Source organism: Hyla sarda, unplaced genomic scaffold (assembly GCF_029499605.1).
Source record: "Hyla sarda isolate aHylSar1 unplaced genomic scaffold, aHylSar1.hap1 scaffold_73, whole genome shotgun sequence".
NCBI lineage: Eukaryota > Metazoa > Chordata > Amphibia > Anura > Hylidae > Hyla > Hyla sarda.
The window spans coordinates 218,328-230,929 of record NW_026610751.1 but is presented as its reverse complement, the minus strand read 5'-3'; the positions used below and the strand labels follow the sequence as shown (position 1 = coordinate 230,929).

At 46.0% G+C, this 12,602-nt stretch overlaps 1 protein-coding gene across 3 annotated transcripts in view; it reads right to left on the bottom strand.

Annotated features, from left to right (window-relative positions):
- Nucleotides 1-2,357, bottom strand: part of LOC130344685 (butyrophilin-like protein 10) — a 44,415-nt gene extending 42,058 nt beyond the window's left edge. For 2 of the 3 annotated variants that reach the window (XM_056554463.1, XM_056554465.1), the window contains exon 1: nt 2,273-2,294. The gene's annotated coding sequence lies outside the window, so the exon portion shown is untranslated. Of the gene's footprint in view, nt 1-2,272 lie in introns of all 3 variants that reach the window. The other variant, XM_056554464.1, reaches the window with a different exon arrangement.
- Nucleotides 2,358-12,602: the final 10,245 nt, after the last annotated feature.

The window sequence follows — 12,602 nt, the reverse complement described above, 5'->3', positions numbered from 1 at the left end:
TACTTCTATATAAAATCTTAATCCTTACAGTACTTATATAAGCTGTTGTATTCTCCACAGGAAGTTGTGTAGTTCTTTCCAGTCTGACCACAGTGCTATTTGCTGACACCTCTGTCCATGTCAGGAACTGTCCAGAGCAGGATAGGTTTGCTATGGGGATTTGCTCCTACTATGGAAAGTTCTTGACATGGACAAAGGTGTCAGCACAGAGCACTGTGGTCAGACAGAAAATAAATTAAAAAAGAAAACAACTTCCTGTGAATCGCTTATACAGCAGCTAATAAATACTGGAAGGATTAAGATTTTTAAATAGAAGTAATTTACAAATCTGTTTAACTTTGTAGCACCAGTTGATTAAAAAAAATGTTTTCCAGTAGAGTACCCCTTTGAGCAGTGGTGAGGTTATGCTGGGAGTTGTAGTTTCACTCATCATAACTGTAGAACTGACAAGTGACTACAGCTCTGATAGGACATAGAGAGGAGAATGTACAATGGTATCAGTGACTACAGGTGACGTCTTCTCTATAGTGAGGAGAATACACAATGATATCAGTGATTACAGGTGACGTCTTCTCTATAGTGAGGAGAATACACAATGGTATCAGTGACTACAGGTGACGTCTTCTCTATAGTGAGGAGAATACACAATGATATCAGTGACTACAGGTGACGTCTTCTCTATAGTGAGGAGAATACACAATGATATCAGTGACTACAGGTGACGTCTTCTCTATAGTGAGGAGAATACACAATGATATCAGTGATTACAGGTGACATCTTCTCTATAGTGAGGAGAATACACAATGATATCAGTGACTACAGGTGACGTCTTCTCTATAGTGAGGAGAATACACAATGATATCAGTGACTACAGGTGACGTCTTCTCTATAGTGAGGAGAATACACAATGATATCAGTGATTACAGGTGACGTCTTCTCTATAGTGAGGAGAATATACAATAATATCAGTGACTACAGGTGACATCTTCTCTATAGTGAGGAGAATACACAATGATATCAGTGACTACATGTGACATCTTCTCTATAGTGAGGAGAATACACAATGATATCAGTGACTACAGGTGACGTCTTCTCTATAGTGAGGAGAATACACAATGATATCAGTGATTACAGGTGACGTCTTCTCTATAGTGAGGAGAATACACAATGATATCAGTGACTACAGGTGACGTCTTCTCTATAGTGAGGAGAATGTACAATGATATCAGTGACTACAGGTGACCTCTTCTCTGTAGTGAAGAGAATACACAATGATGTCAGTGATTACAGGTGACATCTTCTCTATAGTGAGGAGAATACACAAGGATATCAGTGACTACAGGTGACATCTCTATAGTGAGGAGAATACACAATGATATCAGTGACTACAGGTGACGTCTTCTCTATAGTGAGGAGAATACACAATGATATCAGTGACTACAGGTGACATCTTCTCTATAGTGAGGAGAATACACAATGATATCAGTGACTACAGGTGACATCTTCTCTATAGTGAGGAGAATAGACAATGATATCAGTGATTACAGGTGACATCTTCTCTATAGTGAGGAGAATACACAATGATATCAGTGACTACAGGTGACATCTTCTCTATAGTGAGGAGAATACACAATGATATCAGTGACTACAGGTGACGTCTTCTCTATAGTGAGGAGAATAGACAATGATATCAGTGACTACAGGTGACGTCTTCTCTATAGTGAGGAGAATACACAATGATATCAGTGACTACAGGTGACGTCTTCTCTATAGTGAGGAGAATAGACAATGATATCAGTGACTACAGGTGACGTCTTCTCTATAGTGAGGAGAATACACAATGATATCAGTGACTACAGGTGACGTCTTCTCTATAGTGAGGAGAATACACAATGATATCAGTGACTACAGGTGACGTCTTCTCTATAGTGAGGAGAATACACAATGATATCAGTGATTACAGGTGACGTCTTCTCTATAGTGAGGAGAATAGACAATGATATCAGTGATTACAGGTGACATCTTCTCTATAGTGAGGAGAATACACAATGATATCAGTGACTACAGGTGACGTCTTCTCTATAGTGAGGAGAATAGACAATGATATCAGTGACTACAGGTGACGTCTTCTCTATAGTGAGGAGAATACACAATGATATCAGTGACTGCAGGTGACGTCTTCTCTATAGTGAGGAGAATACACAATGATATCAGTGACTACAGGTAACGTCTTCTCTATAGTCTTCCCTTATCTAATTCAGATGGTACATACCGCCAGGACTTGTTCCAGCTAAAACTTCTCTATGCTGAATGTGACGCCCAGACGTCTCCTCTCTATGTCAGCGCATTCTCATCCTCTATATGAAAACAGTTATTATTCTAAACCTGCCAGACACAGTATCCTCTAAATATAATACTACTATACACTATACTCTTTGATTATAAACCTTCCATACACCATGCCCTCTGAATATAATACTACCACACACTGTACATTCTGAATATAATACCAATACATACTTTACACTCTGAATATACCGCCACACACTGTACCCATTGAATATAATACTACCACACACTGTACATTCTGAATATAATACCAACACATACTGTACACTCTGAATATAAATCTGCCACATACTGTGCCCCTGAATATAATACCGCCACACACTGTACCCTCTGAATATACTACCACCCACTGCGCCCTCTGAATATAATACTACCACAAACTGCGCCCTCTGAATATAATACTACCACAAACTGCGCCCTCTGAATATAATACTACCACAAACTGCGCCCTCTGAATATAATACTACCACCCACTGCGTCCTCTGAATATAATACTACCACCCACTGCGTCCTCTGAATATAATACTACCACCCACTGCGTCCTCTGAATATAATACTACCACCCACTGCATCCTCTGAATATAATACTACCACAAACTGCGCCCTCTGAATATAACGTTGCCATACAGTGCACCCTCTGAATATAATACCACAACCGCAGTAACACCCCTTAACATCCGTTAGCTGATGCTATTACCACGGGGGTTGGGTATTGGTGGTGTTGCTAGGGGATGATAGGGGTGCTACTACCTGGGGGGGGGGTGTTGCTGGAGGATGATGAGGGTGCTACTGGCCATCCCCCCTGGCAGTATCACCCCCATCATCCTCCATCATTCACCATCAGGATCTGCTGATGGAGGTGCTACTGCTGGGGGGGGGGGGGTGTTGCTGGTGGATGATGAGGGTGCTACTGCCAGGGGGGGGAGCATTAGGTAGGCAGCAGTTCCCCCACTTTAGGTAGGCAGCAGTTCCCCCACATTAGGTAGCATAGATTCCCCACATTCGTTTCCCCACATTAGGTAGCATAGACTCCCCACATTAGGTAGCATAGACTCCCCACATTTGGTAGTAGATCCCCCACATTAGGCCACAGGTTCCCTTGCAGGTTCCCCACAATGGGTCAAAGACTACCTACATTAGATCGCCGCTCCGGACCGTCACCGCTCGTCACCACTGCCCTGGATGTCGCCTTCCATCGCTGTTGCCACGTCCCCGGGGTGTCCCCGACGCTCCGGTAAGGTCTCTGCTTCCCCGGCATCCTCGCTCTCCGTCGCTGCCATCACGTCGCTATGCACGCAGCTCCTATTGGATGACAGGGCGACGACGATGGAGAGCGCCAACGATGCAGAGGATCCCGAAGAGGACGCGCCGGAGCCCCAAGGACAGGTAAGTGATCGTCAGCGGACCACACGGGGCACCGTAAACGGCTATCCGGTGGCAGTTGAAGCAGTCTGCGCTGAGGGATAGCCGTTTATGCGATGGCCCCGACATACAAAAGCATCGTATGTTGGTGCTGCCTCTGAGAGACCATCGTATGTTGAAATTATCGTATGTCGGGGCCATCGTAGGTCGAGGGGTCACTGTATATATATGGTATGTCGGGGCCATCGTAGGTCGGGGGTCACTGTATATATATGGTATGTCGGGGCCATCGTAGGTCGGGGGTCACTGTATATATATGGTATGTCGGGGCCATCGTAGGTCGAGGGGTCACTGTATATATATGGTATGTCGGGGCCATCGTAGGTCGGGGGTCACTGTATATATATGGTATGTCGGGGCCATCGTAGGTCGGGGGTCACTGTATATATATGGTATGTCGGGGCCATCGTAGGTCGGAGGGTCACTGTATATATATGGTATGTCGGGGCCATCGTAGGTCGGAGGGTCACTGTATATATATGGTATGTCGGGGCCATCGTAGGTCGAGGGGTCACTGTATATATATGGTATATCGGGGCCATCGTAGGTCGGGGGGTCACTGTATATATATGGTATGTCGGGGCCATCGTAGGTCGGGGGGGGTCACTGTATATATATATGGTATGTCGGGGCCATCGTAGGTCGGGGGGGGTCACTGTATATATATGGTATGTCGGGGCCATCGTAGGTTGGGGGGTCACTGTGTATATATATGGTATGTCGGGGCCATCGTAGGTCGGGGGTCACTGTATATATATATGGTATGTCGGGGCCATCGTAGGTCGGGGGTCACTGTATATATATGGTATGTCGGGGCCATCGTAGGTTGGGGGTCACTGTATATATATGGTATGTCGGGGCCATCGTAGGTCGGGGGGTCACTGTATATATATGGTATGTCGGGGCCATCGTAGGTCGGGGGTCACTGTATATATATGGTATGTCGGGGCCATCGTAGGTCGGGGGGGGTCACTGTATATATATGGTATGTCGGGGCCATCGTAGGTCGGGGGGTCACTGTATATATATGGTATGTCGGGGCCATCGTAGGTCGGGGGTCACTGTATATATATGGTATGTCGGGGCCATCGTAGGTCGGGGGGTCACTGTATATATATGGTATGTCAGGGCCATCGTAGGTCGGGGGTCACTGTATATATATATGGTATGTCGGGGCCATCGTAGGTCGGGGGGGTCACTGTATATATATGGTATGTCGGGGCCATCGTAGGTCGGGGGGTCACTGTATATATATATGGTATGTCGGGGCCATCGTAGGTCGGGGGTCACTGTATATATATGGTATGTCGGGGCCATCGTAGGTCGGGGGTCACTGTATATATATGGTATGTCGGGGCCATCGTAGGTCGGGGGTCACTGTATATATATATGGTATGTCGGGCCATCGTAGGTCGGGGGGGTCACTGTATATATATGGTATGTCGGGGCCATCGTAGGTCGGGGGGTCACTGTATATATATGGTATGTCGGGGCCATCGTAGGTCGGGGGGTCACTGTATATATATATGGTATGTCGGGGCCATCGTAGGTCGGGGGGTCACTGTATATATATATATGGTATGTCGGGGCCATCGTAGGTCGGGGGGGGGGGGGTCACTGTATATATATGGTATGTCGGGGCCATCGTAGGTCGGGGGGTCACTGTATATATATATATGGTATGTCGGGGCCATCGTAGGTCGGGGGGTCACTGTATATATATGGTATGTCGGGGCCATCGTAGGTCGGGGGGTCACTGTATATATATATATATGGTATGTCGGGGCCATCGTAGGTCGGGGGGGTCACTGTATATATATGGTATGTCGGGGCCATCGTAGGTCGGGGGGTCACTGTATATATATGGTATGTCGGGGCCATCGTAGGTCGGGAGGTCACTGTATATATATGGTATGTCGGGGCCATCGTAGGTCGGGGGGTCACTGTATATATATGGTATGTCGGGGCCATCGTAGGTCGGGGGGGTCACTGTATATATATATGGTATGTCGGGGCCATCGTAGGTCGGGGGGTCACTGTATATATATATATGGTATGTCGGGGCCATCGTAGGTCGGGGGGGGTCACTGTATATATATGGTATGTCGGGCCATCGTAGGTCGGGGGGTCACTGTATATATATGGTATGTCGGGGCCATCGTAGGTCGGGGGGTCACTGTATATATATGGTATGTCGGGGCCATCGTAGGTCGGGGGGTCACTGTACTGCATTTAAGAGAGTATCAGTATCTTCTGCAGAAAAATATTGGGGGAGATTTATCAAAACCCGTCCGGAGGAAAAGTTGCTGAGTTGCCCATAGCAACCAATCAGATCGCTTTCATTTTCAACAAGGCCTCTGCAAAATGAAAGAAGCGATCTGATTGGTTGCTATGGGCAACTCAGCAACTTTTCCTCCGGACGGGTTTTGATAAATCTCCTCCAATATCTTTTATCTTCTAATTTTTTGGAAGTAGAAGGAAGATCTTCTGAATCCAAGTTAGAAGAAAGAATATTTACTTCAGAATCTGAATCCACCACAAAGGACGGCTCAGATATTTTTAGCAGGAGGAGGATCATGAGAAGATGGCGTCGGCCGAGCAGCTGGACCTGTTGTTTCATTATTGATCTTAATTCGTCCATAAAGGACGGAGTCTCCTGCTGAACAATCTTGGCCGTACAAGAATTACATAGAGCTTTAATAACCTCTCATTGCAAATAGCACATTTCTTAGACTTGGCCTTAGAAGGTTTTTTTTTCGGGGTCTCCTTAAAAAGAGAAAAGAAGGAAAGCCATCAATAAACGAACCCCCCCCCCCCCCCCCAAGTTTAACCCCTTCCCGACCTATGACATACCTGTACGTCATGAGTGGCAAGGTGTTCCCGACCCATGACATACAGGTACGTCATGAACATTTTTGCCACTACTCGCGACATCCCGCAGCGCCCGGTAAGATGGTGGCTATCACTGATCATCAGCCATCTTACCGTGCGACCACGGGGGGTTTCATCTGCCCCCCCCCCCCCCCCCGACCCCACCGATCGCTGCTATCAGCTGGTCAAATCTGACTAGCTGATAGCAGAGCGGTGTGTGTCCCGATCCCCGTGATAAGTGTCCCTTACCCGTCCCCCAAAATGCCTGGGCATGCTGGGAGTTGTAGTTTTGCAACAGCTGGAGGCACACTGGTTTGGAAACACTAAGATAAGTAATAAACTTTCAAGTGTTTTGCAACCAGTGTGCCTTCAGCTGTTAGATAACTACAACCCCCAGCATGCATGGACAGCCAAAGGGCATGCTGGGAGTTGTAGCAGTATGCCTCTAGCTGTTGCATAACTACAAGTCCCAGCATGCCCTTCTGCAGTAACTGCATGCTGAGATTTGTAGTTTTTGCAACAGCTGAAGACACACTGGTTGCGAAACACCAGTTTGTTATCTAACTCCGTGTTTCGCAACCAGTGTGCCTCCAGCTGTTGCAAAACTACAACTCCCAGCATGCACGGACAGCCAAAGGGCATGCTTGGAGTTGTAGTTTTGCAACAGCTGGATGTTTGCCCCCTCCCCCCAATGTGAATGTACAGGGTACACTCACATGGGCGGAGGTTTACAGTGAGTGCTGCAAGTTTGAGATGGCGCAAATTTTGCGCTGCAGCTTAAACTCCCAGCAGCAAACTTGCTGTGAACCCCCGCCCGTGTGACTGTACCCTAAAAACACTACACTACACTAACCTAAAATAAAAACTAAAAAACACTACATATACACATACCCCTACACAGCCCCCCTCCCTCCCCAATAAAAATGAAAAACGTCTGGTACACTACTGTTTCCAAAATGGATCCTTCAGCTGTTGCAAAACAACAGCTCCCAGTATTGTCGGACAGCCGTTGACTGTCCAGGCATGCTGGGAGTTTTGCAACAGCTGGAGGCACCCTGTTTGGGAATCACTGGCGTAGAATACCCCTATGTCCACCCCTATGCAAGTCCCTAATTTAGGCCTCAAATGCGCATGGCGCTCTCACTTTGGAGCCCTGTCGTATTTCAGGGCAACAGTTTTGGGACACATATGGGGTATCGCCGTACTCGGGAGAAATTGCCTTATAAATTTTGGGGGGCTTTTTCTTCTTTAACCCCTTATGAAAAGGTGAAGTTGGGGTCTACACCAGCATGTTAGTGTATAAAAATGTAATTTTTTACACTGACATGCTGGTGTTGCCGCATACTTTACATTTTCACAAGAGGTAAAAGGGAAAAAAGACCCTCGAAACGTGTAATGCAATTTCTCCCGAGTATGGAGATACCACATATGGGGGCGCAAAGTGCTCCGGGGGCGCACAACAAGGCCCAGAAGGGAGAGTGCGCCATGTACATTTGAGGTGATTTGCACAGGGGTGGCTGATTGTTACAGTAGTTCTGACATAAACGCAAAACAATAAATATCCATATGTGACCCCATTTTGGAAACGACACCCCTCACGGAATGTAATAAGGGGTGCAGTGAGAATTTACACCCCACTGGTGTATGACAGATTTTTGGAACAGTGGTCTACAATACAATTTTTCATTTGCACAGTCCACCGTTTCAAATATCTGTCAAACACCTGAGGGGTGTAAATGCTCAATGCACCCCTTATTAAATTCCATGAGGGGTGTAGTTTCCAAAACGGGGGCGGGGGGGGGGTCCACTGTTCTGGCACCATAGGGGCTTCCTAAATGTGACATGCCCCCCAAAAACCCTTTCAGAAAAACTCACTCTCCAAAATCCCATTGTCGCTCCTTCCCTTCTGAGCCCTCTACTGCGCCCGCCGAACACTTTACATCCACATATGAGGTGTTTACTTACTTGAGAGAAATTGGGTTACAAATTTTAGGGTGATTTCTCTCCTTTTACCCCTTGTAAAAATTCAAAAATTGGGTCTACAAGAACATGCGAGTGTAAAAAATGAAGATTTAGAATTTTCTCCTTCACTTTGCTGCTATTCCTGTGAAACACCTAAAGGGTTAACACACTTACTGAATGTAATTTTGAAAACTTTGGGGGGTGCAGTTTTTATAATGGGGTCATTTGTGGGGTATTTCTAATATGAAGACCCTTCAAATCCACTTCAAAACTGAACTGGTCCCTGAAAAATAGCGAGTTTGAAAATCTTGTGAAAAATTGGAAAATTGCTGCTGAACTTTGAACCCTCTGGTGTCTCCAAAAGTAAAAACTCGTCAATGTTTTGATGCAAACACAAAGTAGACATATTGTATATGTGAATCAATATGTAATTTATTGGGAATATCCATTTTCCTTACAAGCAGAGAGTTTCAAAGTTAGAAAAATGCAAAATCTTCATGAAATTTTTAGATTTTTTCCCAAGAAATGATGCAAATTTCAGTGAAATTTTACCAATAACATAAAGTAGAATATGTCACGAAAAAACAATCTCGGAATCAGAATGATAAGTAAAAGCATCAGAGTTATTAATGTTTAAAGTGACAGTGGTCAGATGTTCAAAAAAATGCCCAGGTCAAGTGAACCCCAAAGGGCCAGATACTCACTGGGCTGATGGACGTCCCCAGCTCCACAGACTCAGAGTGGTTAGAAGCAGCCTCCATTCTGACAAGTAGACAATGAAAGGAAGGAGGTCTTACCTTAAATAGCCCAGCTGTTATTTGAATTTGGCGCCCATTCTGCGCTTTCAGCGTACAATACCACCTTCCGTGCCAAATTTTCAAATTTCCCACTGCCGGAGAGGCGGAACCTCCGGTCCCAGCTATCCCAGCAGTCCGCGCGCAACGTGATGTCACGCACCGGCGCCGGAACCGCCCAGGACCCGGAAGAAGGACCAGAGGGAACACACATGTGCGGCCGAGATCCTGCCTGTATTCTCCCCGCAGCATAAACTCACGGAGTGGCGCGGCAGGGAACTCGAGGGTCCAGGAGGCCTACAAATGATAAATTACATTTATCATTTTCTCAGACCACTGTTCCAAAAATCTGTCAGACACCTGTGGGGTGCAAACGCTCACTGCTCCCCTTATTACATTACGTGAGGGGGTGTAGTTTCCAAAATGGGGTCACATCCAGACAAATCTTCTCTCCAAAAGCCCAATGGCGCACCTTCTCTTCTGAGCATTGTAGTGCCCCCGCAGAGCACTTTACATCCACATATGGGGTATTTATATACTCAGAAGAAATTAGGTTCCCCCCCCCCCTATTTTCCCTTGTGAAAATTAAAAATTTAGGGTAACACGAGCATTTTTGTGAATTTTTTTTATTTTCATATCCAACTTTAACGAAAATTCGTCAAACACCTTTGGGGTGTTCAGGCTCACTATACACCCTGTTATGTTCCGTGAGGGGTGTACTTTCTAAAATAGGGTCACATGTGGGTATTTATTGTTTTGTGTTTATGTCAGAACCGCTGACCTACTTTTTATTTTGTGTAGTGTAGTGTTTTTAGTGTACATTCACACGGTCGGGTTTACAGAGAGTTTCCCACTGGGAGTTTGAGTTGCAGCGGAAAAAAATTGCCGCAGCTCCAACTTGCACCAGGAAATCCGCCCGTGTGACTGTACCCTGTACATTCATATTGGGGGGGGGGGGGGGGGGGACCACCAGCTGATGGGTAACTACATCTCCCAGCATGCCCTTTGGCTGTCCATGCATGCTGGGAGTTGCAGTTATGCAATAGCTGGAGGCAATCTGGTTGCAAAACACATTTTGTTACTTAACTCAGTGTTTCTCAACCAGTGTGCCTTCTACTGTTGCAAAACTACAATTCTCAGCATGCATTGACAGACAAAGGGCATGCTGGGAGGTGTAGTTTAGCTGTTATATAACTAACTCCCAGCATGCCCTTTGGCTGTGCATGCTGGGAGTTGTTGCCGAGCAACAGCAGGAGGCATACAACTCACCTCCTGCTGTATCGTGCCGCCGCCACTGAGGATGCTGCTGCGGCCGCCGCCCGGGGTCCTCCGCTGATGCTGCCAGGTACCCCCGCCTGCCCCGATGGACAGGTAAGGGCCCCCCGACTTGCCCAATCACCTCCCAGCAGGCTCAATGATTGATCGGTCATCCTCACTCCTGCTGGTAAAGGGTGATAGGTGGCGTCCCGGTCTGGTCCCCTCCCGGCGAGTGTCGCGGAATTCCCACGAGCATACAGCTACGCCCTGGGTCCTTAAGTGGTTAAGGTTAGTCTTATGCAGTGGTAATTTGTCAACTGAAACTTTTTGTGAAAAGGCGCAAAACTCTCAAAAATTCTGTAAACTACACCGGCCCAGACTTAGCTTGGCTTTTTGGTGTATGTGATTTCAGAAAATGTGACTGTTTTCCACCGGAGTACCCCTTTAACCCCTTAAGGACTCAGCCCATTTTGGCCTTAAGGACTCAGACAATTTAATTTTTACGTTTTCATTTTTTCCTCCTCGCCTTCTAAAAATCATAACTCTTTTATATTTTCATCCACAGACTAGTATGAGGGCTTGTTTTTTGCGCGACCAGTTGTCCTTTGTAATGACATCACTCATTATATCATAAAATGTATGGCGCAACCAAAAAACACTATTTTTGTGGGGAAATTAAAACGAAAAACGCAATTTTGCTAATTTTGGAAGGTTTTGTTTTCACGCCGTACAATTTATGGTAAAAATGACGTGTGTTCTTTATTCTGAGGGTCAATACGATTAAAATGATCCCCATTATTATATACTTTTATATTATTGTTGCGCTTAAAAAAAATCACAAACTTTTTAACCAAATTAGTACGTTTATAATCCCTTTATTTTGATGACCTATAACTTTTTTATTTTTCCGTATAAGCGGCGGTATGGGGGCTCATTTTTTGCGCCATGATCTGTACTTTTTTTTGATACTACATTTGCATATAAAAAACTTTTAATACATTTTTTATAATTTTTTTTTAATAAAATGTATTAAAAAAGTAGGAATTTTGGACTTTTAAAATTTTTTTTCGTTCACACCGTTCACCGTACGGGATCATTAACATTTTATTTTAATAGTTCGGACATTTACGCACGCGGCGATACCAAATATGTCTATAAAAAATGTTTTTTACGCTTTTTGGGGGTAAAATAGGAAAAAACGGACGTTTTACTTTTTTATTGGGGGAGGGGATTTTTCACTTTTTTTTTACTTTTACTTTTACATTTTTTTTTACACCTGAATAGTCCCCATAGGGGACTATTCATAGCAATACCATGATTGCTAATACTGATCTGTTCTATGTATAGGACATAGAATAGATCAGTATTATCGGTCATCTCCTGCTCTGGTCTGCTCGATCACAGACCAGAGCAGGAGACGCCGGGAGCCGCACGGAGGAAGGAGAAGGGACCTCCGTGCGGCGTTATGAATGATCGGATCCCCGCAGCAGCGCTGCGGGCGATCCGATCGTTCATTTTAATCGCGAACTGCCGCAGATGCAGGGATCTGTATTGATCCCGGCACCTGAGGGGTTAATGGCGGACGCCCGCGAGATCGCGGGCGTCGGCCATTGCCGGCGGGTCCCTGGCTGCGATCAGCAGCCGGGATCAGCCGCGCATGACACGGGCATCGCTCCGATGCCCGCGGTTATGCTTAGGACGTAAATGTACGTCCTGGTGCGGTAAGTACCACCTCACCAGGGGGTTAAGGGTTACGTCCTTCTTGCAAAACTACAACTCCCAGCATGCCCGGACAGCCAACGGCTGTCCGGGCATGCTGGGAGTTGTAGTTTTTCAACATCTGGGTGACCACAGTTTGGAAACTTGCGGCTCTTCGGGCATGCTGGGAGTTGTAGTTTTGCAACATCTGGAGGGCCACAGTTTGGTGACCACTGATCTACACTACTG